The 26,914-nt window shown below is 35.6% G+C and overlaps 1 protein-coding gene across 9 annotated transcripts in view; it reads right to left on the minus strand.

Moving 5' to 3' along the window:
- The window catches only part of MAPK10 (mitogen-activated protein kinase 10), a 299,188-nt gene that overhangs the window by 269,449 nt on the left and 2,825 nt on the right, over positions 1 to 26,914 (minus strand). For all 9 annotated transcript variants that reach the window (XM_072810787.1, XM_072810785.1, XM_072810793.1 and 6 more), the window contains exon 2: positions 24,297 to 24,411. The gene's annotated coding sequence lies outside the window, so the exon portion shown is untranslated. The remainder of the gene's footprint in view (positions 1 to 24,296; positions 24,412 to 26,914) is intronic.

The raw sequence follows: 26,914 nt of genomic DNA on the forward strand, positions 1-26,914 counted from the left end.
GATTTGACTATAGGGGCACCTGGGTTGCTCAGTGGTTGAGCATCTGCCTTTGCCTCAGGGCATGATCCTGGGTCCCAGGGATCAAGTCCCTCATGGGGCTCCCCACAGGGAGCCTGCTTCTCCCTCGGCCTATGTCTCTGCCTCTCTCTCTTATGTCCCTCATGAATAAATAAATAAAATCTTAGAAAGATTTGACTCTATCTGAATTTTTAAAGTAAAATTTATATTAAAACATTTTTTATTTGTATTATAGTTATAACACAAAGAAGTTCTTTTAAGTAAAATACAATTTAGTATAGATTGTTGCATCTTAATTCATTTCACTGTACCCTTAATGACACAATAACTTAGATTACTAATACACATTTAACCAGTATCAAATAAATAAATTATATGCAAATAGAAGAATATATAATGAATTTATAACCCAAAAACCCTAGGCAGAATTTAATAATTCGTCAATCAATATTTACTGAGCACCTAGTAGGTTCATACAGCATACCAGAGGATTGGTAAGAAGAAAATAATCCTACCCTTGAGAATTTCTCAGTCAAGAGAGCTCGGGGGACAAAAAAAAAAAAAGAAAAAAGAATAATTAATTAAAAAATAAAAATAAATGGAGCATTACTTTTGCTGAGTATGAAAATGTCCAGAAAAGCCTTCATGGAGTCAGTGACATTGCAAAATGAATGTCATTTACCCAGAGACTGGAACTAGGAAGCACAGAATATTCCAGTAAGAAGGAAATGCCTGAAAGGATATGCCTTGTTCAAGGAATAACCAATCTCAGATTTATAGGGGCAGGAAATAAGGCAGCCAAGACTATAATGTGACTTGGCTACCATGGTAAGAAATTTGGACTCTAACAGAGAACCCACTGGATGCATGTAAGCAGGGAAGAGATGTGTCCAATATATTATAGAAAATTCACTCTGACATCAGTGTCTCACAGATTCGAGTGGGGAGCAAGCTGAGGCAGAGACCACGAAGGAGATACGTGCAGTGGTTTAACTGAGAGGAACCACTGAAAGGTGTGAGGGTCTGAGCCAAGGGCAAGAGTACTCTAGAAGAGATTTAATAGTAAGATGGTTTGCCATAGCTTTTCCCTTTCTCTTGCAACTCTCCCTGAATATTGAAAAAGAAGAGTGTTTTAAAGACCAAATTCCCTTTAGAGTAATACATCCCTAGAGTCATCTGCAGTCAATTTATACTACATTTTTTTAAGATGAAATAGCTGAAAATCTACCAAGTATACGTCTATAGCTGTTTTTACTATTGGGAAGCAAATAAGCAATAACAAATAACAGAACTAAAAGTCAACCACATTCAGTATGGAGACAAAATGGCTAACAAAAAAAATAGAATAAACTGTCCACGCTAACCGTTGCAAAAATATGCCGAGTAGCCCTGGAAATATACATGCTTGCTTGACTTTAAATCTATACTATGAATGTATTTAGCCACTTTTTTCCTTGTTACACTACTTTTAGCATTCTTAAATCTACTTTAAGAACCTTTTTATAACTGTGTGACAGGAGTACATGTAATATGCAAGGATTTTTAAAATTTCATATAGGATATGGTCGATCTGATTTAAACTCAAAATCTTCATTAAATTTTACAAATCTTGGGAACCTTTAATTTTCCAAGTAAGTTTACCAAATATGGAATACCTTGTTTTTTTTTTTTCTTTTTAGCCCAGATTTCCTTGCCCTGAGGTTTAAAAGCTTACAATTATTTTCTTCAATCAGAGCCAACATGGTGCTTTAACCAGTAAAATCTAATGAAATTCTATCTTGTAGTATCTGACACCTTTCTCTGAATTACTTATTGCAAATGTTTAAATATTCACCAGTTTCACTCTTGCATTAAATATAGTCCTTTGAAAAACAACATGATCTCAATATCTTACATATGCGTAATTAAGTAGCATAATACTGTACATTTTAAATAATATTTTTTCTAAAATCTTGATAGTTACTTAACATTTATAAAATGTTATAAATAAGCTCTATTTGCGATAAAACATGCTCCACAAACATAAACATATTTAAACGTTATCTAATTAGCTGAACAAATGCTTTTAAGTTTTTAATTCACTGATATCTTAATACCACCCTTTTTCATATTATGACTATAATAGAGCTTTTATACATTTTATTTATTTTAGAGAGAGAAAGAGACCTCATATGAGTGAGGGTGGGGGAGAAGGAAGGGGAGAGAGAGAAGACTAAGAAGACTGCACTCAGTGCGGAGCCCAACACAGGGCTTAATCTCACCACCCTGAGATCATGACCTGAGCTGAAACCAAGAGTCAGATACTTATTTCATTGACCAAGCCACCCAGGTGCCCTCAATTATCGAGCTTTTAAGGCACATTTAACCTAGATACTAAATTGCATTGTTATATTACAATTTTATTTAAATAGGAAACCATCACTGATTACAAAGAGGAAGATGCCTTTTACTATTCTATTCACAGCCTGTTACCATGAGCAAGGACAAGGTCCCCTGCTTAGTCTAAACTAGCAGCAATAAGGTATTCTAACCTGGGCTTACAATACTGTGATTTCTCTTCCTCTCTGCCTATTCCTATCAGCTGGTTCTCCACTATGCCATCTGCCATATCCCTATGCAGAGAAAAATTCAGAGTCACAAATTTCCTTTTCTTCTCCTAGTTTTGTTAAATAACCTCACTCTCTGGTCTCCACAAGTCACTTCATTTCTATCTTCCCAAAATGAACAGGAAGGAAAGAAGGAAAAAACAAAAGAAGGAAGGAAGAAAGGAAGGAAGGAAGGAAGGAAGGAAGGAAGGAAGGAAGGAAGGAAGGAAGGAAGGAAGGAAGACAGGCAGGCAGACAGGCAAGCACCCTTTTGGGAAAGCCCATCATATTTTAGGAATGTCTTCTGTTATTTTCAATTGCCGTTATACCCAGAGTTATAAATATCATAAGCAAAGAAGTAAAACAATTAAATCTGACTTGAGTAAGGACTGAAGTGGAGGCATTTACTCTTTAATAAGATCTTGGCAACACTAGTTGTGGAAAGTTCAGTTATGGTAAGCCACCAGAAAGAACTCACAAGAATATATGCATACAAAAATGAGTATCAGCCTGTATGAGAATTCACATAGAGGTATATTGTTGGTTGTTCAGAATAATTAGTTTTTCTATTGTAATTAAAATAATAATACTATACCACTTATTTTCAGTTTCTCTGTGTTCAAGTAGAAGTTAATAAGAAGCTCGGGAACCTCCTAGCTTTATGATTCCTCGACTTAATAGGATTTACAAACTACCCACAAGTGAAACAAAAAACAAATGCAAGCAGCAGGCTTTCAAGATAAATTTCATCTTTGTCATTACTTTTCCCTTTCTCCTCTTCCACACCTAGGGGAAGTTGTAGTGCCAACTAAAAAAGCTACAGGGATCACGGCTAAGGAGTTTGCTTTCATTTCTACATGTTAATTTGATATGGTCATAGTGATGGGCTAGTATTTTGAAATTATTGTCAAAATCTTAAGCTAATTAAATATATTAAATATACTTGATGGTGTTCCTTCTGGATATAAAAAGATCATATATAAAAACCATACTGCATCCATGTTCATCCTAGAATTAATATACAATGCCTAGCATGTAATGGATGCTCAATAAATATTTGTTGAATGAATAATAGTCTGAAAAAATTTTGCTAAAAATGAAATAATGACAAGCAGCATATCCATTTTGCAAAGGACCTATAATAAATCTATAAACTCAGAGATGATAGAGTACGGTATATATGTTTTAAACACCTGAGATAACTACTCTTTATGGGGAATCAAGAAAGGGAAGTATGAGGACAGTAAGAACTATACGTCCCTCTCTCTAGGTTGACTTAAACCACCAGGAAAGTTCTTAAAAGCAAAGACATTCTATCCTATAGGCTTTCTCGAGCTCTCACTACAGCTTGGAGCCAGAAAACAGGCTTTTTCAAAGAAGCAGAGGATTTTATGCACAGCAGGCAGCAGCCAAAACAGGGAAGGGATATTTATTCCCTCATCTAGCGGCACATAGGCAAGACAGAGAACACAGAGCAGACTTGGTGATTTCCTTTGAATAGGCAATGTCTTGAACATAATGTATAGCCATGTTCAAGTTCAAATATGATTGCAGAGTCCCCTCTTTACCCTTACAGTATCCTGTTAAGTTCAAGAGTATATATAGTCTAAGAATAAGCCAGACTTGGGGGTCGGGGGTAGAAATCACACTTCTGTTTATCATCCTCAGGAAAGGCCGCTAAGAGGTGCAGCATGAGAGCATAGATGTTCATTCACTCTCATGATTGGTCACTGAACTGAAAAGAAAAGTGTTATCAATTGGCTTCATTGCCCTGTTTTTCATTCAACAAAGAATAGGTAATGAGAGTTTCCTCAAGCAAATAGTCACTGAATTCTTTTAACCGGGGAAGGCTCAAGTATTTTTTTATTAAGAGCAACAAAATCATGAAACGAACCCATGAAATATGTTTTATAATTAATGTGAAGAAATGTATAACATGATAAATGATTCAGCAAGTATAATTATCTACAAGGCCTGTTTAGGAAAAAAAAATTATTCTTTAACTTGTTTAGCCTATGCTTTTGCTGGGTTGTAACTAAAATTCACTTAATCATTAACTGTGTCTTTCTGTTATTAATCTTGCTTCCTTTTCCCCTTTCCTTTGTTCTAATGTGGAAGTAGAATTCTTAAGTGACTAACTGATAACCTTACATTGTTTTCCTAAAAATGAATGTTTAGCCCAAATAGCAAAGCTCTACTTAGGACACACATTGGGGGTTTTTTCTTCCAAAAAAATATGCAAATCCACTATGGATGTTTCAAAAGACACAAACTAAAGGTACAAGAAAATTAAGGTACTAAAATAATAAAAGTTTACATTTAAATGCATTTTATGTTTAAATAAATTTAATAAAACTTTAAATAAGCTTTATTCTAAGTAAAACTTTATAGTGAATGCAACTTTATATTTAGATGCATCATTTTATAAATCATTTATCCTCATCAGGGAGATTTTTTTTCTAATTATCCTAAAGACAAGTCACAAGGTCATCAGTCTCATGCAGATTTAAGATAGGGAAGGAAAAAACTTATGGAACCAACACACTTTTCAGATTCACTTAAAAAAGGTATTCTTGGTAATCTCAGCTCTCTGTAATGGAAAAGGGAAAGAATGCCACCCATCAAATTACATAGAATTTTAGAGAACATATCCTAGTGTACCTTTGTGTGAAGGTACTGCTTGTGGTTTGACATAGCATAGTTCCCGTGTGGCATCTATGACATTATCCTGTGCCCTAAATTCCCACAGAGAAATAGTCCAGTTCAGCCTGTAACTTTCCACAAAATATTTCAGAAGAGCTTCTTAATAATCCGGAGGTAATAGCACGGATGGTGGTCCTGCTGACCTTCTAGACCAAAGCCTTGGGTCAAAATTAAACCTGATATGAAGTTACAAGGAAAAGTAATTTTTAAGGAAACTTCCCCAAGGCAATCTTTGCCATCTGCAATTTTAGAGTGATAAATGGAAAGAAATGAGCAAATGGAGTGAAATGTACTAAAAGATGGTTGTCATTTGTCCTGGGTGAGAACACTCTATTTGTGTCCAGTTAAAATCCCTAATGTATTTGTTCCCAAGATTCTCAAAAGAGAAGTCACAGATCAGTATGTTTTTGGCCATAGGTTTTGCATCCAATTTAATGCTGCTGGCTGACGGTTATTGGTAGTCAACTAATCACTCTATAGCTGTAGATTTTAAGAAAGAAAAAAATTCTATGGTTTATCAACAAGGATTGTTTTATGTGTATTTTAGGCCATATCTGCCTTCTCAAAAAAAGAAAAAAGAAAAAAAAACAGTGTTTCACAAATGTATTGCACTCATGAAGAACCCCCCTCCGTTCTACCTTCATATCAAGTTGCGTCCGTGACTTTTTTCCTACCCAAGTCTGTCATCTAGAATTCCCCAACTCTACTCTCCTCATCTTCCTAGTCAAACTGCTGGACAGTATCATCTACAGTTGCTGTCTTCCTTTTCTCAATCTACCCATAGGCTCTCAACCTACTGAGACCGGCCTTCTTAGGCTACTACAACACCAAACAAATTCTCTTTAAGGGTAAATGTCATTAAACCTAATAAACAACTTTTGGTTCTGAATTTGGCCTCTAGGCAGCAACACTGCTAGTGACTCCCTTCCTTCCCAGAATTTCTAGACAGCACATGCCCACAGTTTTCAGAAGAGTGTAGAGAAAAAGTCCACAAACTCTGAAGCCAGACTGCCTAGATTTAAGTCAGCTCTACCATATACTTGCTGTGTGATGATCTGTAAACTACTTAACCTCTCTGGGACTCATATATTTTCCAGCTGTAAAATCAGGGATAACAGTAGCACCTCTTGAGAAGGTTAAATTGATTTAATATGTGTAAGAGTACATAAAACAAGGCTGGGCACGCAGTGTCATTAACATTTTAGCTTTTATCATTTTTATTACTACTGTCCTCCTACTTCTCTGTCAGTATTCATCAAGTCCTTTCCCTAGCTCTCTTCTCCCAAGCTACAGTGTCCTGCTTGTTGATAAAATCTAAACATAATCCCCAGCCCACGCCTATCTCTTAAATTTTAAACACACACATGCAACTACCTCCTGGGTATCTCAAGTTCCACATGACCACAGTTGAATCCATCTTCCTTCCAAGCCTGTTCCTCCTCCAGTGTTCCTTTCCTCTAAAACTGCAGCCACCACCCACACAAGCCAGCATCAGGAATCATGTCTGACTCTCTCACTCCTCTCATCTTCCAAATGCTACAGATTCTTCTTACTGCCTAAATATCCCTCTAACACATCCCCTCCTCTTCTAACTCTGCAGAGCTAGTCCAGGCCACATCTGTGTCTCTTTTGGGCCCCTGAGCCCCTCCTTGTCTCTTCACCATCAGTAGTAGCCTTTTCTAAACATTTTCTACACAGCAAAAAGAGCATTCTCCTAAACTCAAATATGATCAAGTCTTCATCCTTTTTTAAAAAACTCTTCCACATCATAATGAACATGGAGGATAAAGCTCTTCATAATGTAACTGGCCTCTGCATACTTCTTAAGTATCATTTACTATCCTTCTCTCACTCATGCAACTTTCAAATCTCTGTCACTTCTAAACCCTCACAAATGCTGTTTCCTCAGTCTGGAACTTTCTCCCACTCCACCTCCTTCATCTGGCTAATTCCTACCCAACTATCTTTACTCAAGGAGGTTTTCCCTGACATCTAAACTACATTCAGTAGCCTTGTCATATGCTCAAAAAAATAGTATAGCCCAGCTGATAATAATAGTTCTCATCTTTTACTGAAATATTTAAAGTCAATATACAAATAAATTGTATAATTACAAACTATGATACAAGCTTTGAAGGAAAATGTGTTTCCCTTACCAGACTATAATCCCATGCAGATAAGACCTTTTCTGAGCTCGATGTTTAGAATAATAGGCACTTTATGTAATATATATATATATATTTATATATATACATATATGTGTATATGTGTGTGTGTGTATATATATATATATAAATCCATAGAAAAAGAAGAGTTTCATCAATGTCAGCAGGAAGAAGTAGGAAGAGGAAAAGAGAAAGCCTAATATCTTACCTGCATTACCCATTAAATTCTGAGTGCCTTGTCTATCAACACCCATTTCCATACCTCAACCCTATACCTCCAATGTTATTTCCATACCTTTGATGAAGTGAAAGCTAATTCATAAAATGCCTAGTATAACCCGTGATACAAGGTTTTCATTTGATCGACAAATATAATTTGTTGCACATGTTACACTGCGCTAGGTGTTGAACTCTATTCAAATTAAAAGGCCACAAAGCCTTTAGAAACTAAAAGTAAATGCCATTTACACCAAAATGTATAAGACATCGGTATATAAAAACCACCTGAAAAATGATTTTCAAAAATTAAAAATCCATAATAATCTTGCCTTAGAGTGTAAAGTAATAAAGGACAACAAGGTAATACGCTACAGATAGAAATGATAGGCTAAAAATAAGTTGATTTTGGAATGCCTGGATGGCTTAGTCAGTAGAACATGCTCTTGATCTTGGGGTTACAATTTTGACCCCCATGTTGCATGTAGAGATTACCTAAAAACAAAAAACATCTTTTAAAAAATCAATACATAAAATAAATTTAAATGTTGTATTTTTAAAGTAAATAGGTACATTAAATAAAAATTAAAATGTTGGGGTTTTTTTAAGTTTTTTGCTTTTTATCTCCTTGTTCTTTTTCTCGCCCTCTCCTTCTATTTCTTGCTCACTCTCTCTCTGTGCAATGGATATGTTAAATTATTGAGTGGCAGGTGGCAAAGATGCCACCCTGAATTGGAAACTAGTTGAGAGAAATCAAACTAGAATTTGAAATTTGAAATCAGTTTAAGATCAAATAATAAATGAAAGAACATGGAAATGCCATAAAATAACCTTTAGAAAACAACTTGAACATGACATTACTTCTATAAATTAATATCAGATAATTTCTAAGTAAAGGAAGAATCAATTTTATGGAAGAGAAAGATAACATAAAAAGTTTTAAATTGTTTTCTTTTAAATTAATGGTATACGTATTTCAGAAAAGCTAAATCATTGAGACTAACTCTAGAAGTTCATCTTAACTGTTTGATAACTTGTCTTAAGCAGAATTAAATGATTTAATTTAAACCTGACAACCCTATTTTCTCCAGTAAGTGATTCTTGAGACTTGTTTGGAGGTTCTACCCACAATGAGGGCTACCGACTGACCTTTACATAAAGGGTCTTATCAAGGAAGATAAGACTTTGAGCACTTATCCAGGAAGTGCTTTTACTTTAATTAAGTATACAGCTTTGGAAGGGACAAACATGAGTTACAAAGAGGGAGGAACACAAGAGTATGAGGATATATCAAATAAGGTCTTTGTTCCATGACTTTCCAGGGAGGCCTTCCCTAGTTACCATAGCTAAAATCGTAATCCAACACCATGCTCTCTAACCCACCCTCCTGTTTAATATTCTTCTGACCATTTCCACCATCTAATAGACAACATATTTTATTTATTCATGTAATTTATTGTCTGTTTCTTTCAACCAGAACAGGCTCTTGAAGTCAAGGACGATTTTTTATATATTATATTCATTACAGTATCCCCACAGCTGCAAAAGGACCTGGCACATACTAGTGTTCAATAAATACTTATTGAATGGATAAATGAAATCAAACCTATCCTTGAAATCAATGTGGTAACTGATAGTACATCCAGATTATCTTTACTCCCACATGGTAAGTTTAATGTAGCTAGAAGTTTTATAGATCAAAGTCAGAAACAGTTTCTGCACTAATTGTAGAGCTTCATAGTTGCTTTGATCATCTCATAAAGGCAAATCATCTGAATCATTTCAGATGGAGACTCCTCAGAAACTACCCAAGGTTTCCATCCACACTTACATGAGCAGACATCCAGAGGAAAGTATGTAATAAGCCCTTTTGTGTTTCAGAGTTATAAAGAAGAAACTATGTCACACCAGAGAAAGAATGGAGAAATAGAAAGAAGTGATGAGAATTCTGAGTCCTTAAGGTGGTACACATTTGCACCCAACATGAGTGGATAATCTAGACCAAGTCTGTAACCCAGGAAGAGAGAAGGACTACTGCAGATAGCCATTATATCAGTGCCTACATCAAGAGCTGCCAATTAATCCACCACTGCTACTCCACACATAACGAAAGAAAATCCTGCTCTTTAATTCTCTGTATCACCCTGTGAATCAGTTTCTGGGATCCAAATTCTGATAGGCTGAGGCCAACTGGATATTACCTAGAATCCTCTACCTGGCATTCAAGCCCCCACTGATTTGTCCAAATATTCCAACACATCAGGCTGGTCATTTTACCTTTATCATATGTGTGTGTCCCATACCTATTTGCCTTTTTCCAATAGTCCAATTGCTCAGATTGCAATTTTCTTCAATCCAATCCATACTTTCTTTAACAAATGATGCAACACCTCTTCTTCTTTCTCCTTGCTTTCCTTGACTGATTCCATACTTTTCTTCTTCTCGGAATGCTTATGGGAATTATTTTTTCAATGTTATATTTGAAGGGAAATTGAGAATATGAAAAGCATGTCCATGTACATTATCTCACTTATATAAAAGAGCAGAGTACTATTTTATAGACTCATTTTTTTTCTTGCACTCTCCAACCCTCTGCCTTTTTCCATAGCTTGCTCTTCCCAATCCTAGTAAGGGTCACATGCTAATAAGGATAAAAATGAAATTAATTTTATTTTATTGAAAAGTATCCCTAGTATTTGCCACAATAACAACCAAGTTTCTTTTGTTATTTCAGTGATAAAACTGGTAATGATCTAAAACAAATTTATCTTTTTCAGTTTTTAGTGTTATAAAACAATAACAAAATTTAATTCTCTGCTCCAGCCAAATACTGTATTACAATTATATTCAATTTATATTCAATTCTCTCAAAAATTATGGGGTACATACTACATGCCCATTTTTTAATAAAGAAACTAAGTCCTGAAAGCATTAACTAATTGCCCAATGTCAGATTGGAAATGTGGATCTGGATCTATATGGTTTGAAAGAGAAAGCCCTTCAGAGCCACACCCTGCAGTCAGTGATTATTCTATCATGCAAGGTATAACAGCAGGGCTGCGGACAGGACAAAGTCATCTCAACTATCACCAGGAACATAAAGAGTATAAATCCCAACAAAATAAGATTTAAAAAACTAAAACGAAATAAGTAGCAAATGTGTGCAATTGCTTTGGGCCTCAGACAGTGTCATGCAAGCAGCCAGGAAGGGAAGAAGATGAAACTAAGATCACAAGTCTTCGTGTAAACCCTGCTCCCACTGCATCCCCAAGACAGTAGGATCTTACCTTAGGCAGGAAGGATTAGAGATTTCACTTCCATACACAACCACAGAGATTTCAGGTTACCCTCCAAAAATACCATCTCACCTTCTTTTCTTCTTTTTTTAAATAATATTTTATTTATTTATTCATGAGAGACACACAAACACAGAGAGAGAGAGAGGCAGAGACACAGGCAGAGGGAGAAGCTCTCTCTCCATGCAGAGAGCCTGATGTGGGACTTGATCCCAGGATCCGGGATCACGCCCTGAACTGAAGGCAGACCCTCAACCACTGAGCCACCCAGGCACTCCTTCTTTTCTTCTTTATTGCTACTACTAATCTTCATGTTAACCGGGTTTACGTCACTATATGAATAGATCTCAGGTTTGAAAGAGGATAGTACACAGTGAGAACCTCAATCATTAGCCTGACAGCCTAATTTTATTCTCCAGACATTATATTCAACTTTCTTTCATTTTCATAAGCAAAGAGGCAATAAAGTATAATGCATAAGTGCACAGATTCTGCTCTGCCATTTACTAACTATAAGAGCTTGAATATGTTGCTTAACTTCTCTATGCCTCAATTTGATCATCTGTAAAATGAGTATAATAACAATAGTACCTATTTCATTGTGAGCATTACAAAGAATAAATGAGATAATATATGTAATGTATTAGAATATTGCCTAGCTCAGACTAAGTTCTCTGTAAGTATTTACAATTATAATTGCTAGGCAATGCATGTGTCATAAGGATTAAAAAAATAATAGTTAATAGCCAATGAAAACTCTACTAAGTGATTTCCATTTATTCCTCACATAAACCCTGAAAAGTAGATATCATCACTGTCCAAATTAAAAATGAAATAGAGGCTCAGAGACACTATAAAATGAGTCCATAATTACACAAGCAATAAGTGATGGAGTTAGAACCCAAATCCAGCAATCTGATTACAGAATCAAGCTTTTAACCACCATTTTATTTCAGGTGGATAATAATACTTGCTAATTATTGAAATTTTGTTTTGGGCCAGGCATTGTTCTAATAACTTTATGTCTCTTACATCTAATATCTCTTGTGAAAGTTAATTTAACCTCTCAGAACTACCTTATAAGATAGATGATTTTGTTGGTCCCATTTTACAGATGAGAAAACAGAGACCAGACATTAGGTAACATGGCCAAGATCATACAACTAGCAGATGGCTAAAGTAAGTGTATCTCATTCTGAAAGATAGGTAAAGCCAAGGTGATAAATTGAAATCTCAGTGACCTAATATCAAATTTAGTGTTACAATTTTCAAAAAGGAAACTCCCTCCTGGTATATTCATCTAAACAATTTCTACAATTTCTAAACAGTTTCTGATTAAGATAGATATTCAATACTGGAATAGTAAAAGAAGGAGCTGATTAAATGCTAATATATTCTGATTTGCCTTACTACTCAGTCATTTTTCCTTCTCTGTTAGCAGCTATATTCAATAGTCATTTTCATTCCACCCTCTACAATTTGAATAAATTCACTATTAACAAATATGAATCAACTCTTCATAGGAAGCAAGATCATTGCCTTTGTTTGGTTCCTATCCCATAAAAGTGAAAGACAACGTAGAGAGAAATGGTAGATGAATATTCAGTCTGTGCAACTATAACAGAAAAATCTGCCAATGATACATATGACCAAAACTCACAGGAATTTATAGACATTATTTGCCAATAGTAATAGATAACAACTGACTGACTGCTGAGCAGGACCACAGTAGGCCAATAACTCTTAAACCACTTACATAAATTAAAAAATGAGCCTTGGTTTGATGAGCAGAGCATAGGTCTGGTTGTATTATATATCCAGGGCCTGATATGTGTTTCACATAGATCTCAATAGATCTGAGCTAATATGGGAAGATGCCTTTAGAAGTATGATCAATAGCAAGGACAGAAACAGACTATTACGGATCTTGAGAACAGACTGAGTAAAATACTAGAGTAAAAAAGGAAAATGGCAAGCAAATCCTCTTTACAGGAAGATTGTGTGGGAGGATAGCAGTGTGTCATGGGAAATACCTGTCTGATGGTTAGAACAAGTTATTGGATCCCTTATATTAAGCAGAATTAAATACTTGAATTGCTAGGTACAAGAAATACCAGTAGGGAGGGAAGGAGATAGATGAATGAATGAATGATAGATGATAGATAGATGATAGATAGATAGATAGATAGATGATAGATAGATAGATAGATAATAGATAGATAGATAGATAGATAGATAGATAGATAGATAATAGATGGAAAATGAGTAAAATTTAAAATTTGGGGAATTCTTCAAAATGTTATTCTCGGTAAAGAAAAGGAGGATGACTAATTGTGCAGTTACAAATTAACTATTGGTAGAGAAACAATGGATTAAAAAAGTATAGAAAAGGATCCTGATTAGGAAAGAAGATATATTGGGACACCTGGGTGGCTCAGCGGGTAAAGCGTCTCTCTTCAGCTCAAGGTGTGATCCGGGAGTCCCAGGATCGAGTCCCACATCAGACTCCCCACAGAGAGCCTGCTTCTTCCTCTGCCTGTGTCTCTGCCTCTCTCTGTCTCTCACGAATAAATAAATAAAATCTATTTTAAAAATGAAAGAAAAGAAAGGAAAGAAGATATGTTGATGATAATGGTAATAAATTTGATCAAAACCAAAACAAAACTTTGCAGTTACTGAGCACTTAAGGAAGGCTCTGTGCTTTTCATTCATTACCCTCACAATGGCCTTTTGAGATCAGTACTATTACTAGTACCATTTTACAGATAAGGAAACTGAAGCTTAAAAGATTATGCGACTAAACCAGGATCTCCGAGGAAGTAACAGAATTTGGATTTAAACCCAGGCAGTCTAACTCTGGAGTTTATTTTACATGCTTGACCACTGTATCATACAGCTATGTGTTAAATTAATTGAAGGAGCCACAGTTAACAAGAACACAGATGCAAGTACTGACACTTCCCACTTCCATTTTCAGAGAGAATGCTGTCCCACTTCCATTTTCAGAAAGAAAAGTCAGGATAATGAGGCCTCTGATAGTGATGGAAAACCTGACCAGAATAGAGTGATGAAAATAATAAGATACAATGAAATCCAAATACTGTTAAAACGACTTCTCTAATAACCAGGAAAATAGTTTATTTACAATAAGCAAAACTCATAATAAATAAAACAGAATGGACTTCCATGCCTGGCTTCATCTTCTCACTTTGTATTTGACAGAGAACAAGTTCGCTGTGTAGGCATTTTGTGGTAATGACTTTACTATTATTAACAATGACAATAGTTCCAGGCATTATTTCTTATTTACACAACAGCCTTCAACACAGGAGCAAAAACACCTGGCAAACATTCTCATTCTTATTATTGATGGCTTAGATTAATAGAGCACCTTTCTGTCAAAAAAAGCTCATTTATCCTTACATGGACTCTTGTGACACAAATAGGCAAGCAATCTATTTCTACATTTTACATCTGGAAAAACCAAAGCCCAAAGACCTGTGTAAAATTGTTTATTCATACTGTGGCTGGGCTTATAATGAAATCATAAAGGACCCAGTATTTCCCTTCCTTACTGACTGATGTACTATCTCTTTTACAACTTCTTACTCCACATTACCTAAAACCTGGAGAACTTCCTATCTATTGGATCCTTTTCTACTGGTTCTGGTTCTGGTTCTTACGGTCTCTTCTTCAAACCGGATTATCATACCTTTCCTCCCTCTAACTGCTCATCCTGCCTCCATCCTCTCTCCTTTCCAAGCCATTCTCAACATCGCTGCCAGAATCATTTTCATAAGCCTGCTCAGAAAACAGCAACAGCTCTTCACTATCTATAGAAACAGACCCAAAATTCCTTCCTAGTTCACTCACAACCTCCCTCAGTCTGGCCCAAATCTATTTTCTCCACCACATCTCTGACTACCGTGTCCTCCATCCCTAAAACATTCAAGCCTAAACTTCTGAACCTCAAACGCACTCTGCTCCTTGCTCATTCTATTTCCTCTTCTAGAAGTAACCTTTCCAACCCTAACACTGACTACCAAAATTGTCTTCACAACTCCACTCCAATGCCTTCTCCTCCATGAATCCCTTCTAATACCTCAGTTAAAAATGGCCTCTCCTTCCAACTCTACAATACACATTTAACCTTTATTTGTAGCACTCATCATATTCTTCCCAGGACTATAGTGACTTGTGAAAGTACATCTGTCTTATTAAAATGTTCTATCATTGAAATTCCCATAAAATCAACTATGTGTCAGATCCTGTGACAAGTAATGAGTAAAACAGAGGTTACAGTCTTCATGGAGGTTACAGTCTATTTCATCTGGAGTTCTTCCTCTGAATAACCAAGCACACTATTTTTTGTTTTCCTAAAGGTAATATGTACCATTCTAGATGCGTAAAAGAGAGTTTAATTCATTATTATACGATAGATGCTTTTTAGAAGTGGTTCTCAAAGTAGAGTACACGAGACTCCCTGAAGATCTCCAAGACCCTTTCAAGGGGATTCTTGAGGTCAAAACTAATTCCAAATGATATAAAGATATGGTTTGCTGTCTTCACTCTCATTTACTCTCAAATGTATAGTAAAGTCTTCCAGAGGCTACACGATGTGTTTTGTGACAATAGTTCGAAGCCATAAATACATAGGAGAATTCAGCCCCCTCCTTTTAAATGAATCATAAAACAGATTTGCAAAAATGTAAAACAATGCCACTTTGTAACTATACTATCTCTGTTTTATAAAAAGTAATTTTCATAAAAAGTTTTTTTTAAGATTTTATTTACTTATTCATGAGACACAGAGAGGCAGAGACATGGGCAGGGGAGAGGCAGGGGGAAGCGGGACTCCATAGACCGCTGGACCATGCCCTGAGCCAAAGGCATAAATGCTCAACGGCTGAGCCACCCAGGCCTCCCACCAAAAGATATTTTATGTTAACAAGTAATGGGTTTGCTGTTGCTAATTCATAAAGGAATTACATAAATATCTTAAGATTTATCTTAATTTCTAATACTGTAAATACCAATGAATATAACCCACATAAACAAAAGCTTATGGCTAATAATTTTCAAGAGTGCAAAAGGATCATGAGACCACAAAGTCTGAGCCCTACTGCTTTCGAGCATTGAGACTCATGTCTTTCTGCAGAACCCCAATTAAGTAGTTGCCTTTGTAATTTCACTGTTCCCTGAACTCATTATTTATTAAAGCAACTATCCTATGTGTGGATTCACTTATTTACAAGCGTTTCCCCTTTCTCTTCCCATCCAAAGGCCCCAGATTTGATAGTCAGCTGCTTAAGGGCAGAGACTAAATAGAATTTATCTTTGTTGCTGCTTCAGCTAGCACAGGGGCAGCCAGTAAATATTTGAAGGAAGAAAGGAAGGAAGGGAGGGAGGGAAGAGAAAGAGTGAGGGTAGAATTGTGTCATATTCATTCTTCAAAGGTTCTACCACAGTAATCTGCCCATTGAAAATATGTTAACTCTCATGTAAATCTGTTGTACTGATATGATATCTGAGGTAATCAAGATGCCAATAGTTTCACCTAATACATTGGTAAATCCCAATATAGCTTAGAAAATATAATTTTTAAAGGCAAATTTTAAAAGATTCCTCTCCTTAGTAAATCAATGAGCAAAAATTTGTACATACTAGCCCTTCAATTGCAGCAGATAATTTTAAGATAAAGAAAGATACAAATCTGGAAAGTAAATGCAATCAATTTGGTTGCCTATGCATACGTTATCTCCCTTATGGATAATAAATTCCGGTAATTAGAAGTGACTTCCTATAATTCAAATACCTTATTTTCTGATTTAGAATGACAATGTGAAACTAAAGATAACTAAAGGGGGTGGATTAAAGCAAAATTGGGCATGACAAGTCTGTCTTATAAGCCTCTACCCTTATAAGCCTCTACCTGGCCTATTCTTCCCTTCCAGCTGTCCATGAAGCTGTTTTCCATTCTCATGAAGTCTCTTCACTGGCCAAGGTTACCCTCACCAAGGTAGTCCACTTGGGCCTGGCCTTTTGGGTATTATCCCACGCTTTAATTCAATCTGTACAATTTAATGTACATAGTTTTCACAGTTAAAGAGATATTTAAACATCATCCATCACAACTCCTTCATACACAGTTGAAGAAGCTCAGCTAGGTTAAGATTTGCCCAAGGGAATATTAATTAATGAGCGAGCAGGGATGAGAATCTCACATCAAGGTCTCTTCCTTTTCCAGAAACTGCAATGAGAATTTTTAAATAATCTGCTAAACCCCAACAAAGTACTGTCTTTGATACCAATCTTGATTCCCTCCCCATACAAAAATCTTTCCCATATGTTCCCTTTCTTTAATCTCTTATCTAATCCAAGTGTGGATGTTATCTATGATCCAATATCCATTATCACCAATTCACATCTTAACTCAAGTTAGCTTACCAGGTTAGCTAATCAACCAATTTATCTCATAACATTTCTACTTTTTTTTTTTAAGATTTTATTTATTGATTTGAGAGAGAGCAAGAGTGAGAGTGAGGGTGCACAAGCAGGGAATTCTGCAGAGGGAGAGGGAGAAGCAAGTTCCCTGATGAGCTGTGAGCCTGAATGAGACACAGGCTCCATCTCAGGACCTTGGGATCATGACCCAAGCAGAAGGCAGACACTTAACCAGCTGAGCCACCAGATGCCCCCATAACATTTCTATTTTAATAAGAATACTCTTCAACCAAAAAAGTAAGAATTTCACATATTATATCAGGTTCAGAAGCAGAGAACCAGAAGATGTTTTGGCTCCTTAAATTATAATACAGAGCCAGACATTTGTACTCAGGATCAAGACTAAAAAAGAAATTCAACATATGTGATTTGATTGCCTGTGACATTCCACATTGCTGACCTAAACCCTGGTTGGCAAGAAGTCAACAAACATATGACATGATACACCTGGCTGAAATTCATAAAAGATGAAAAATATTTTAATTTGTTTCCTACCCACTATTTCACATAGATTTTGCCTAACATTTTTAGAGATGTGGAGGGAGTACAAGGTCTTTAAATCTTATTAAACTAAATTTCAACGCAGATTCTTAAGATTAATAAATGACTTTCTAAAGACAATATTGTCAAGGATATTCACTCTCAAATTTAAAGAAGCTTAAAAGTAAGCCTTAAGGTATTAAAAAAAAAGTGGGATTTAAAGAACAAACAAATCACCTAGAACTTCCAAAAGTACAACTAGAAAGAAAACTTTTAAATATCCAGCATATATATTTCTGGTATCTGCACTATAAATTACATGTCTTGAATCCACTTAACTATGGACTAAATTTTCCAACCAGCCCTACTCTGAAAAAGTTTTTTATGTTATACAAATTTTCATTAAGATCTCATACTTTTATTTTAATAGGAGTTCCTCTAATAGTGGTTATTAGAATACCCAGAATTCTCTATGAAGAATCTGAGATATGGTAAAATTTTTATGTTAACTCACTCTTCAAATAAGCTGCGGTAAAATTCCGACTTGTAAAGACAGCATTATTATTTTCCTGACATGACATCAAATTACTTAGGACCTCTCAAATAGTGAACAGTCCCAAATCCATCTTCCAAGAAGCTATAGTCTGAGATTCCACCAATTGGTGAAAAGCCTTTAAATTTTTATACATTATGAAGGCTAGTTATGTTGGTTTACAAGAGTGAAATAGTCCTAAGGACTTGGTTTCCCATCTTGGTTATTTGTAGCCATTGATAAACAAGGCAAAATTGTACTGTAATGACAAATTTCTGAATATCCTCTTATTCATCTCATTTGTAAAGTATTTGGTTCTACAAACTCGTTATGCTCATTTCTATCTCTGTTTACTTTGATTATGTTATTATCATTTCTTGGAATTCCTGTTTTTACAATTTCTTGGAATTCAAATCACATCAAAATTTTAAGGCTCCATTCAGTCCAACTTTCACTGTTAGTACTGAGAAGGATTCAACACAGTGATTAAAAAAAAAGGAAGTGTTCCCAAGTTAGACTCCCTGGACTCTACCAACACTAATTGCATGACGTAGGGTAAGTTACTAAACCTCCCACCTTCAACTCCATCATTTGTAAAATAGAAATGCTCAGTAGGATTTCTATGAAGATTCAATGAATTAGTGCACTCAAAGTGCTTTGAACAGTGAATGGCACAAGTAATCACTCAATAAATGTTATCCACTATTGCAATCTTTATTATAACCCTCATTCTTCCTGTATTACTCTTAACAATTGGAGACTCATAATTCATAAGAACCATAGACCATAGAGGTCATTGAGTTTAATCTCCCATACCAAGTAGTAGCACCTCTAAAATGTTGTTAATATTTGGTCAACCATGAAGGTGGTTAAATACTTGCAGTGCTGGAAAATTTACTGTGCTGAAAAGCACAGACTTACAAATAATTTTAATTATCAGAAAGGTCTTTTATAAAAAAAAAAAAAAAGAAGAAGAAAGAAAGAAAGGTCTTTTATGTATAATGCCTACTCTCTTCTCCCTGATCTCTTATTTCTGTCTCCTGCACAGCTTCAAAATCAACCTTCATCCTCTGTCTACTTCCACACAATATTCTGAACGGTCTCTGACTAGTTAGATAGAACACACTGTTTAGGAAAATAAAATAAATTTTGGCAAAATTTACTTAAAAACAATGACAATAAAACTAAACTGTTACTATATGAGAAATTAAGGTAATCCTTGCTTCTGAAGGAGTTGGCCAATAATATTCACATTTATCCCTCAAAACTTAAATAAGACTATAGACTCTCTGTCAGGCTGATTGTATCCAGAGGTGTAAATTTTTTGTAGTCTAGTTATTTCTCCATGTAGTCCCTTGGGTTTTGTGTCTTTTCTCCTTGTAATTTTCTCTGTAAATTTTTTGTAGTCTAGTTATTTCTCCATGTAGTCCCTTGGGTTTTGTGTCTTTTCTCCTTGTAATTTTCTCTTTCCTGCCTCTGTTTCTATCTTTCTGTGCATCTATCTCCTACTCTTTTTTCTTTCTTTCATCAAGCAATCATTCAACAAACATTTGTGTATCACTGCCTTGTATTAGGCACTGTGCTAGCATGGAAAACTCAAGGATAATTAGATCTGGGTCAAATTACTCAGAAGCTAAGTTGCAGAGACAGATAAACAGTTAATAAAATACCATGGTAATGCAATGAGATAGATATGCCTAGGCTACTGGGAGAACACTAGAAAGGAATCCCCAATGGGAGGAGTCGGGAAAGGTTTCTGGAAGGAGATAACATCTGATGAAGTCTAGAGTGAGTCTCAACAGCATCTCTCAAAATTTAAATCACCTCAGAATCTTGTTTGAAAGATTCAGAGTTAACAGATCTGGGTGGAACTTGGGATACTGCTTTTCTATCAAGCCTCAGATGATGCCCATGCTGTTGATCTGCAAAGGTCTTAAAAGATGGCTAATGACTAAGTGAAGGTTGGGTGGGGTGAATATATGCAGAATAGACAGTATGAAGGAAATCACAGAGGTAAGAAACACTTGAGTGTGTGTTATGAGAATGAAGCACATTGGCATCCCCCGGCAATTTGAAAGATAATCAGTTCCTAAAATGTGGGTGGATGGGAATATGGTATATGCTAAGGAGAAGGAAATTTATTGCATAGCCAATGGACTATATCAAAGGAAGTAGGGCAGTTACATGGTAACAATCGCAAATCAGATCTGGTGATTTCATTGGGAGAATCGTGAGCAAGAAGATAATATTCTGGGCTACATTAAATAAACCTGCTAACAATGATAATGAGGCAACTGACTTAAAAAAATGTTTGGCAGATAAAGTATGTTGATTATATTTTCACTTAATAATTTAAAAATCAGGCAAGTTTTTTTTGTATTCTTTGCAAGCCTGCTATCTATTCTTAATCTGAGGCTTAGTAACATGTGACTCTTTGAATAACGCACTTTCACCTCTTTTCACACCAAGTTCCACATTTTAAAACAGTGAAGAGTGGACCCAAATAAACACTATAGTCTCTTCATCCAAAATTTTATGGTCCCCTAAACTAAACTCATTTCTTATTGAATCACAGAATCATAATTTTTAAAACCTACCACACCACCTGGAATACAAATATGCACTGTATGACCGATATTGACTTTACCTAGCCACCAGGTATTGAAACTTGAGACTATTTAAAAATCTTGTTCACTCACGACAGTCATTACTGAGTCCAGATACTTTGTCATTATGTTTTATTGGTGATTCATTTATGTCCCTATGATTTTTTTAACTGGATTCCTGGCAATAGCATCTTAGATGTTTTCTCTGCCTCCAATCTAATCTTCTTCCAAACACTATCCAAAAAATTGAAGAAGTCTGGAGTCAGAAAGCCCCGAGCTTGAATGGCAAGTCCACTGTTTCTTAGCTGTGTGACTATTACCAAGTTATTTAACCTCTCTAAATCTGAGTTTCCTTATCTGTAAATCATACGGATGATTTGAAGATAAAATGCCTGCAAAGTGCTTAGCACAATGCTATTACACAGGAAGAACTCAATAAATGCTAGTTATTATTTTGAAAGACAAATCTCATAAACACTTGAGCAGACACTTCACAAAAGAGGAAAATCAAATGGCCAATAAAAAAATGAAAAGATGTTCTTCGTCATTAGTAATCAGCAAAAAGCCAATTAATACTTCCATCATATAATTATATACTCAACTGATGGGCAAAATTTAAGAACTTATAAATCAAATGTTGGTGGGATATAGAACTTCTCTTATATTGCTGATGGGAGTGTAAACTGATATAACTGCTTGGGGACAATATTCTGGCATTATTTAGAAAAATGGGATGTGCACACACCCTTAAATTCAATAGCACCTTTCCTTGATATTTATCCTAAAGAAGTGCTCATATCTGTATACTAGAACTTGCAAGCAACTGTGTATATATACTAAACAACTTTATTTTTTTATTTTTTAAACAACTTTATTATAAATATATGTATAATTATAATAAAAATATTTACTATATTTAATAAATATATTTATGTAAACATATTTTATATACAAATAATTCATGTTATTTGCACATACAAGTATAAGTAATACAGAAATCATCCAAATGTTCACAACAGTAAAACGGAGGAGAAATTTGGTTATATTCATGGAATGCTATATAATTACATGAATAAACTATATGCATTGATATAGAAAAATCTTACAATGTTTAGCAAAATCAGTTAAGAACATAATATTGTGATTGTAAGATGGAAAACCTACAAAGAAAAGCAAGGGAACAAGAAACAACTGTGACAAAAGGCAGGATAGTGGTTAGTGGTCACCTCTCGTGGGGAAAAAAAACACATGTGATCCTAAAGAAGTACATCGGTTTCTACAGGGAGTTTATTCCTTAAAATGAATGATGGATAAATTAAGTTTTCTTTGTAATTACTCTTAAAGCTGTATTTGTCTTATACACTTTTCTATGTCTTTGCTATATTTCAAATTAAAAAATAAACCTCCCCATGTCATTCTACTACTTAGAACCTTTCAAAAGTCCTTTATTTTGGAATAAAATCCAAATTTGTTAGCTTCGTTTAAGAGATCCTTCATGATACATCTCCTGTACCCTTCTGCAGCTTCATTCCTTCCACCTCCATTTATGCTCTAGCGCAGTAAATGACATAGTGCTCATTTAAAAAAATCATACTCTGTCAAGCGTCTGGACCCTTGAAAAATATTCCCACTGCTCCCCTTCTACTGATTATTTTTTATTATCCTTAGCATTCAGTTAACATATCACTCCCTTTGAGAAGTCTTCTTGACAAATCTCCATCCTATGTGTATTAGTTCCTTCTCTGCTGCACTTCCTTTAGCACCCTACATCTTCGCATTTAACAGCCGTGTACGTACCACATTTTTTGAGTATATCTCCCCTAATTAATGGCACATTTTATTGTAAGCACCACACTCTTTAGATTGAAAGTCCCTTTAAGACAGATACTATCTTCATCTATCCCGAGTTAAGGATAGTATCTACATCACAGATTCTCATTAAACGTTTGCTTCATGAATATGTTTAAGATGGGGCAATATATGTCCTCTACAACACTGGGAGTGGCACACAACACAAAATATTAAGTTCAGCCATATAAACTTCCCTTACTTTAGATGCACGATGGTTGATTATTGGCAACATACTATTGTCTTTTGTAACAAACATGCATTTAATACATGTTGATTAAGCACAGCATAGTGATGACTATTATATCTACTTTCTCAATATAACTGTAAGCAGACTATAATGAAAATCATGATATGAAATAAGTATAGGGTTAATTTCATCAGTCTTCTGCAGTTATAGCTTATGCATTAATTCAAAAGACAGCCTATCTACCCAGAGTTATACGAGCCACTAAGCAAACGAAAGAGAGATATTGATCACTAACTCAAAACAGCTTCTATTGGAGTGTTACAAGCACCACTGTCCTGCGCTATTTCTCAAAGAAGTTATTTGACAGATTATAACTGGTTCATCTCTGCTGGAGTCTATTGATTATTAACTTTGGTGACTAGAAAGCATCAAGCATTTGATTTTAAAAAATATTCTGCCTGTGTGTGCTGATATTTTTATAAAATAATAAGTTTTAAAAATTATTCCATCTAGCAGAGAAACTGGATCCACTTTTAATATCGTTATATTAGGCAAAAGGAGGGTAGGGTAAATGTCTATGAATTGAGTTTTATAAAACTGTGATGTGATTTCTCTCCTCTTATTTCCAAGGATCTAAATGTTATGTTAATATATATATATATTATAGGCATTCTTTATATACTCCTATCTATTCACATAGGAATGTGTGTGTGTGTATGTGTGTGTGTGTGTGTGTGTGTGAGTATTCCTGAAAGGTACTGAGCATTATAATTTAGCTCAGAATCAATTCTTCTACCAGCAGGAATGAATTAGTAAAATATGGAATTATGTTGTAAACAATAAAAGCCACTGTTACCCAACTGTTACTCAGCCATATAAAATTGTTCATTTCAGCTATCTTATGCAGACTGGTATCGTGCAGGGTGGTAGCATCATGGTGTTTTACGATGTACCCATGCACCTCAAGACTTTATGCTCCTCTGTATAGCACCATCAATCAAACACTCTGTCCTGTGGATTTTCACCTCTTTAGTTGAAATTATTTTGAACAGTATTTCTTCAGATCCATACACTAAATCACATGCAATATTCAAAGCGGTTATGGAGATCACATGCTTTCTGCAAAGGAACATTTTTAAAATTCGCAACTCACCACTGCTTGTATGGTTTCTCATCTATAGGAAATGATTCTAATTCAACAGCTTCTTGCATGAGTTGCCATAACGAAGATCTGAGATGGTCCTGCCGTTGGTGTTCCTCACACTAGCCTAAAATCAAAGCAAAAACACAGAATGAATTTGATTTTAGCACTTAAATGAGAATTTCATCTGCATTTAGGAAACAAAAAGGCTGGCAAATACAATTGGAAATGAATGATGGAATGCAGGATGAGGGAATAAAAGATCTGAAGGTAGTTCACTCGGTTCAAATTTATCACAAGCACAAGAACTTTGGTGTTACCAACATCAGAGTAGCTGGATATTTTAAAAGCTGAACATAAGCCCAATTAATAATTAGTGCTTTAGTTGACATATGATATGCCCTTGTGATATGGATTTGGTTTTGAGATATAAGGCCACCCTATCCAGTGTCAACAGGGACAGCTCCACTGTTATATGTTTGCATAATCCGCTTTTCATGGAAGACTTCGTTAGAATGATGGGTTACGTTCTTTACCAATAAAAGCAGGAGGAGAAGTTCAAAAACCTCTCAAGTATATGAAATAGAATAAAACTAAACTGAAGTTGATCCGAAGCTGATCCAAAGCTGGAAACAGACCTGTATGCCATTATCAAGTCAAAAGTTTTGATTTCAAGAGCTTTGGAAACTATGCTCACCATACCCAAAATAAACCTCCTCTCTGTCCCAACTAACAGTCCCTTTCCTGGCCAGGTACTTACAAGTGACTAGTAGGAATTCCTTCCCCACCAAACCTCCCTACTCCCCAGACATCCCAATGTGGCCTCCAGTGTCACGTGTATTTCTTTCTCCTCTGAATTCCTGTTATATTTATTGTCAAAATACTAATATGAGCCCTTGATTAGATACCATCTCTGTTTCTTAACCTCATCTCACTAAATGACTATATGCTCCCAGATGACTCCAAACTCTTCCTTCCATTGCACTTAGTGGAGAACTCTGTACATGGGAGACATTCATCCAAGGAATATTTATCGTGTCCCAACAATGTGCCAAACAGACACAGTCAGTACCTGATGGAGATTATACTTCAGTAGAGAACACAGGAAACGGAATAGGCAATTACTGCATTGTGTGATAAGTGCTATGACAGAGGAAGTACCGGCACTGAATAAGCCTCACCAAATAAATGGGCCCAAGAGCTTTACTTCACCTTCAGTGTTTTCAGATCCTATTTCCAATGTATGAGAAGAGGACAATTACTTGAAAAAACTCATGTTCAGGAAGAACATGGAGCACCCAGTCAGGTTAACATCTAAAATCCAGGAGGCAGGCCAAGTTCTATGAAGAAAAGTCAGTCACTAAGATGAATTTCTAGTCTTTTAAGTCACTGTGGGTGGTAAGGGTTTTTTTCCTACTTTCTACAGCACACACACACACACACACACACACACAAAATGTAGCAAAAATCTTGTTTATTACTGAGCAGGCCACTCTGCAAATGCCTAATGTCCCTGTAGGGGAACTTCACTTTCCACCTGCACTCCATATGGGATTTCAGAGCAACTGTGGCTTAGGGATGCTTCTCAGGAACCTTCAGTCATTTCTCTTTCCATTCAAAACTTTAATTTCCATTCCTAGGAGTATTAGCTCCAGAAGCCTGTGGCTTTCACATCTCAGGGATAAGAACAGCAAAAAGGCCATTGTGGCTTATTATGGACCCAAAACATCAATTCAACTAGATTTCTTTACGAAAAATAAGTATAGATTTGTAGTCCACTTCTCAAACCAAAACCCTTATTTTTATTTAAAGATTTTCAATATCACCTGAGTTCTCCATTTAGAGTTTCTACCAAGAATCACAAGAAATGGGGAGGGGAGTGTGTAGGACAGTAACTAAAACATACAGATTTTTCACTTTCCCCTCTTTGCCTTGATTTTCTCACAAGGACAAAATGTACTCAAACTGAAGAATCTTTAGTCAAAACCTGACAACTTGGCTATGAAAATATGTACAGATAGGCAAATTTCTGAAAACTCCAGCTCCAATTCTAAATTACATTTTCTCTTTCAAAGAGAAATATCAATATGCAGCATGATCTTTTACCTTTTCTCATCTCAGCAGGGTCTCATCTCAGATTTCTATAATGCAATAAATACGTTTAATATACTAACAAAATACATGGATCTTGTTCTCCTTTACCAATAAGCATTTCCCCAGCAGTTTACAGGCCCAACTTTAAGTCCTGGTCCTCAGAAGAAGGTGTGAGAGATGCATGTGTGGTGGGGAGGAAATACTCAGCCTGCAGCAAATACAGCCTTATAAGCCTCTCTGTCATTATTGGACACTTTGTGCTTCTGAAAGTGTTGCAATGTCCAACCAAAAGCTTAAAGGAGACTGCAAGAGGAAATAATAAACACCATGGAGAAAGAATTTTAAGTGTCAATTTGTTTACTTCTTATTCTAATTGAAGGAAGACTCTCTTGTCTTGAGACCCATCATTCTAATAAGCAACTAAGCAATCATTTGATTTGCACACACCAATTCCATGTAAAGTCTTTTAGCTTGAAATGTGACCTGAAACCAGAACCAGAGGATGAAAGGAGAGCATCTGCCCCCATGTTTAACAA

Source organism: Canis lupus, chromosome 33 (genome assembly GCF_048164855.1).
Source record: "Canis lupus baileyi chromosome 33, mCanLup2.hap1, whole genome shotgun sequence".
NCBI lineage: Eukaryota > Metazoa > Chordata > Mammalia > Carnivora > Canidae > Canis > Canis lupus.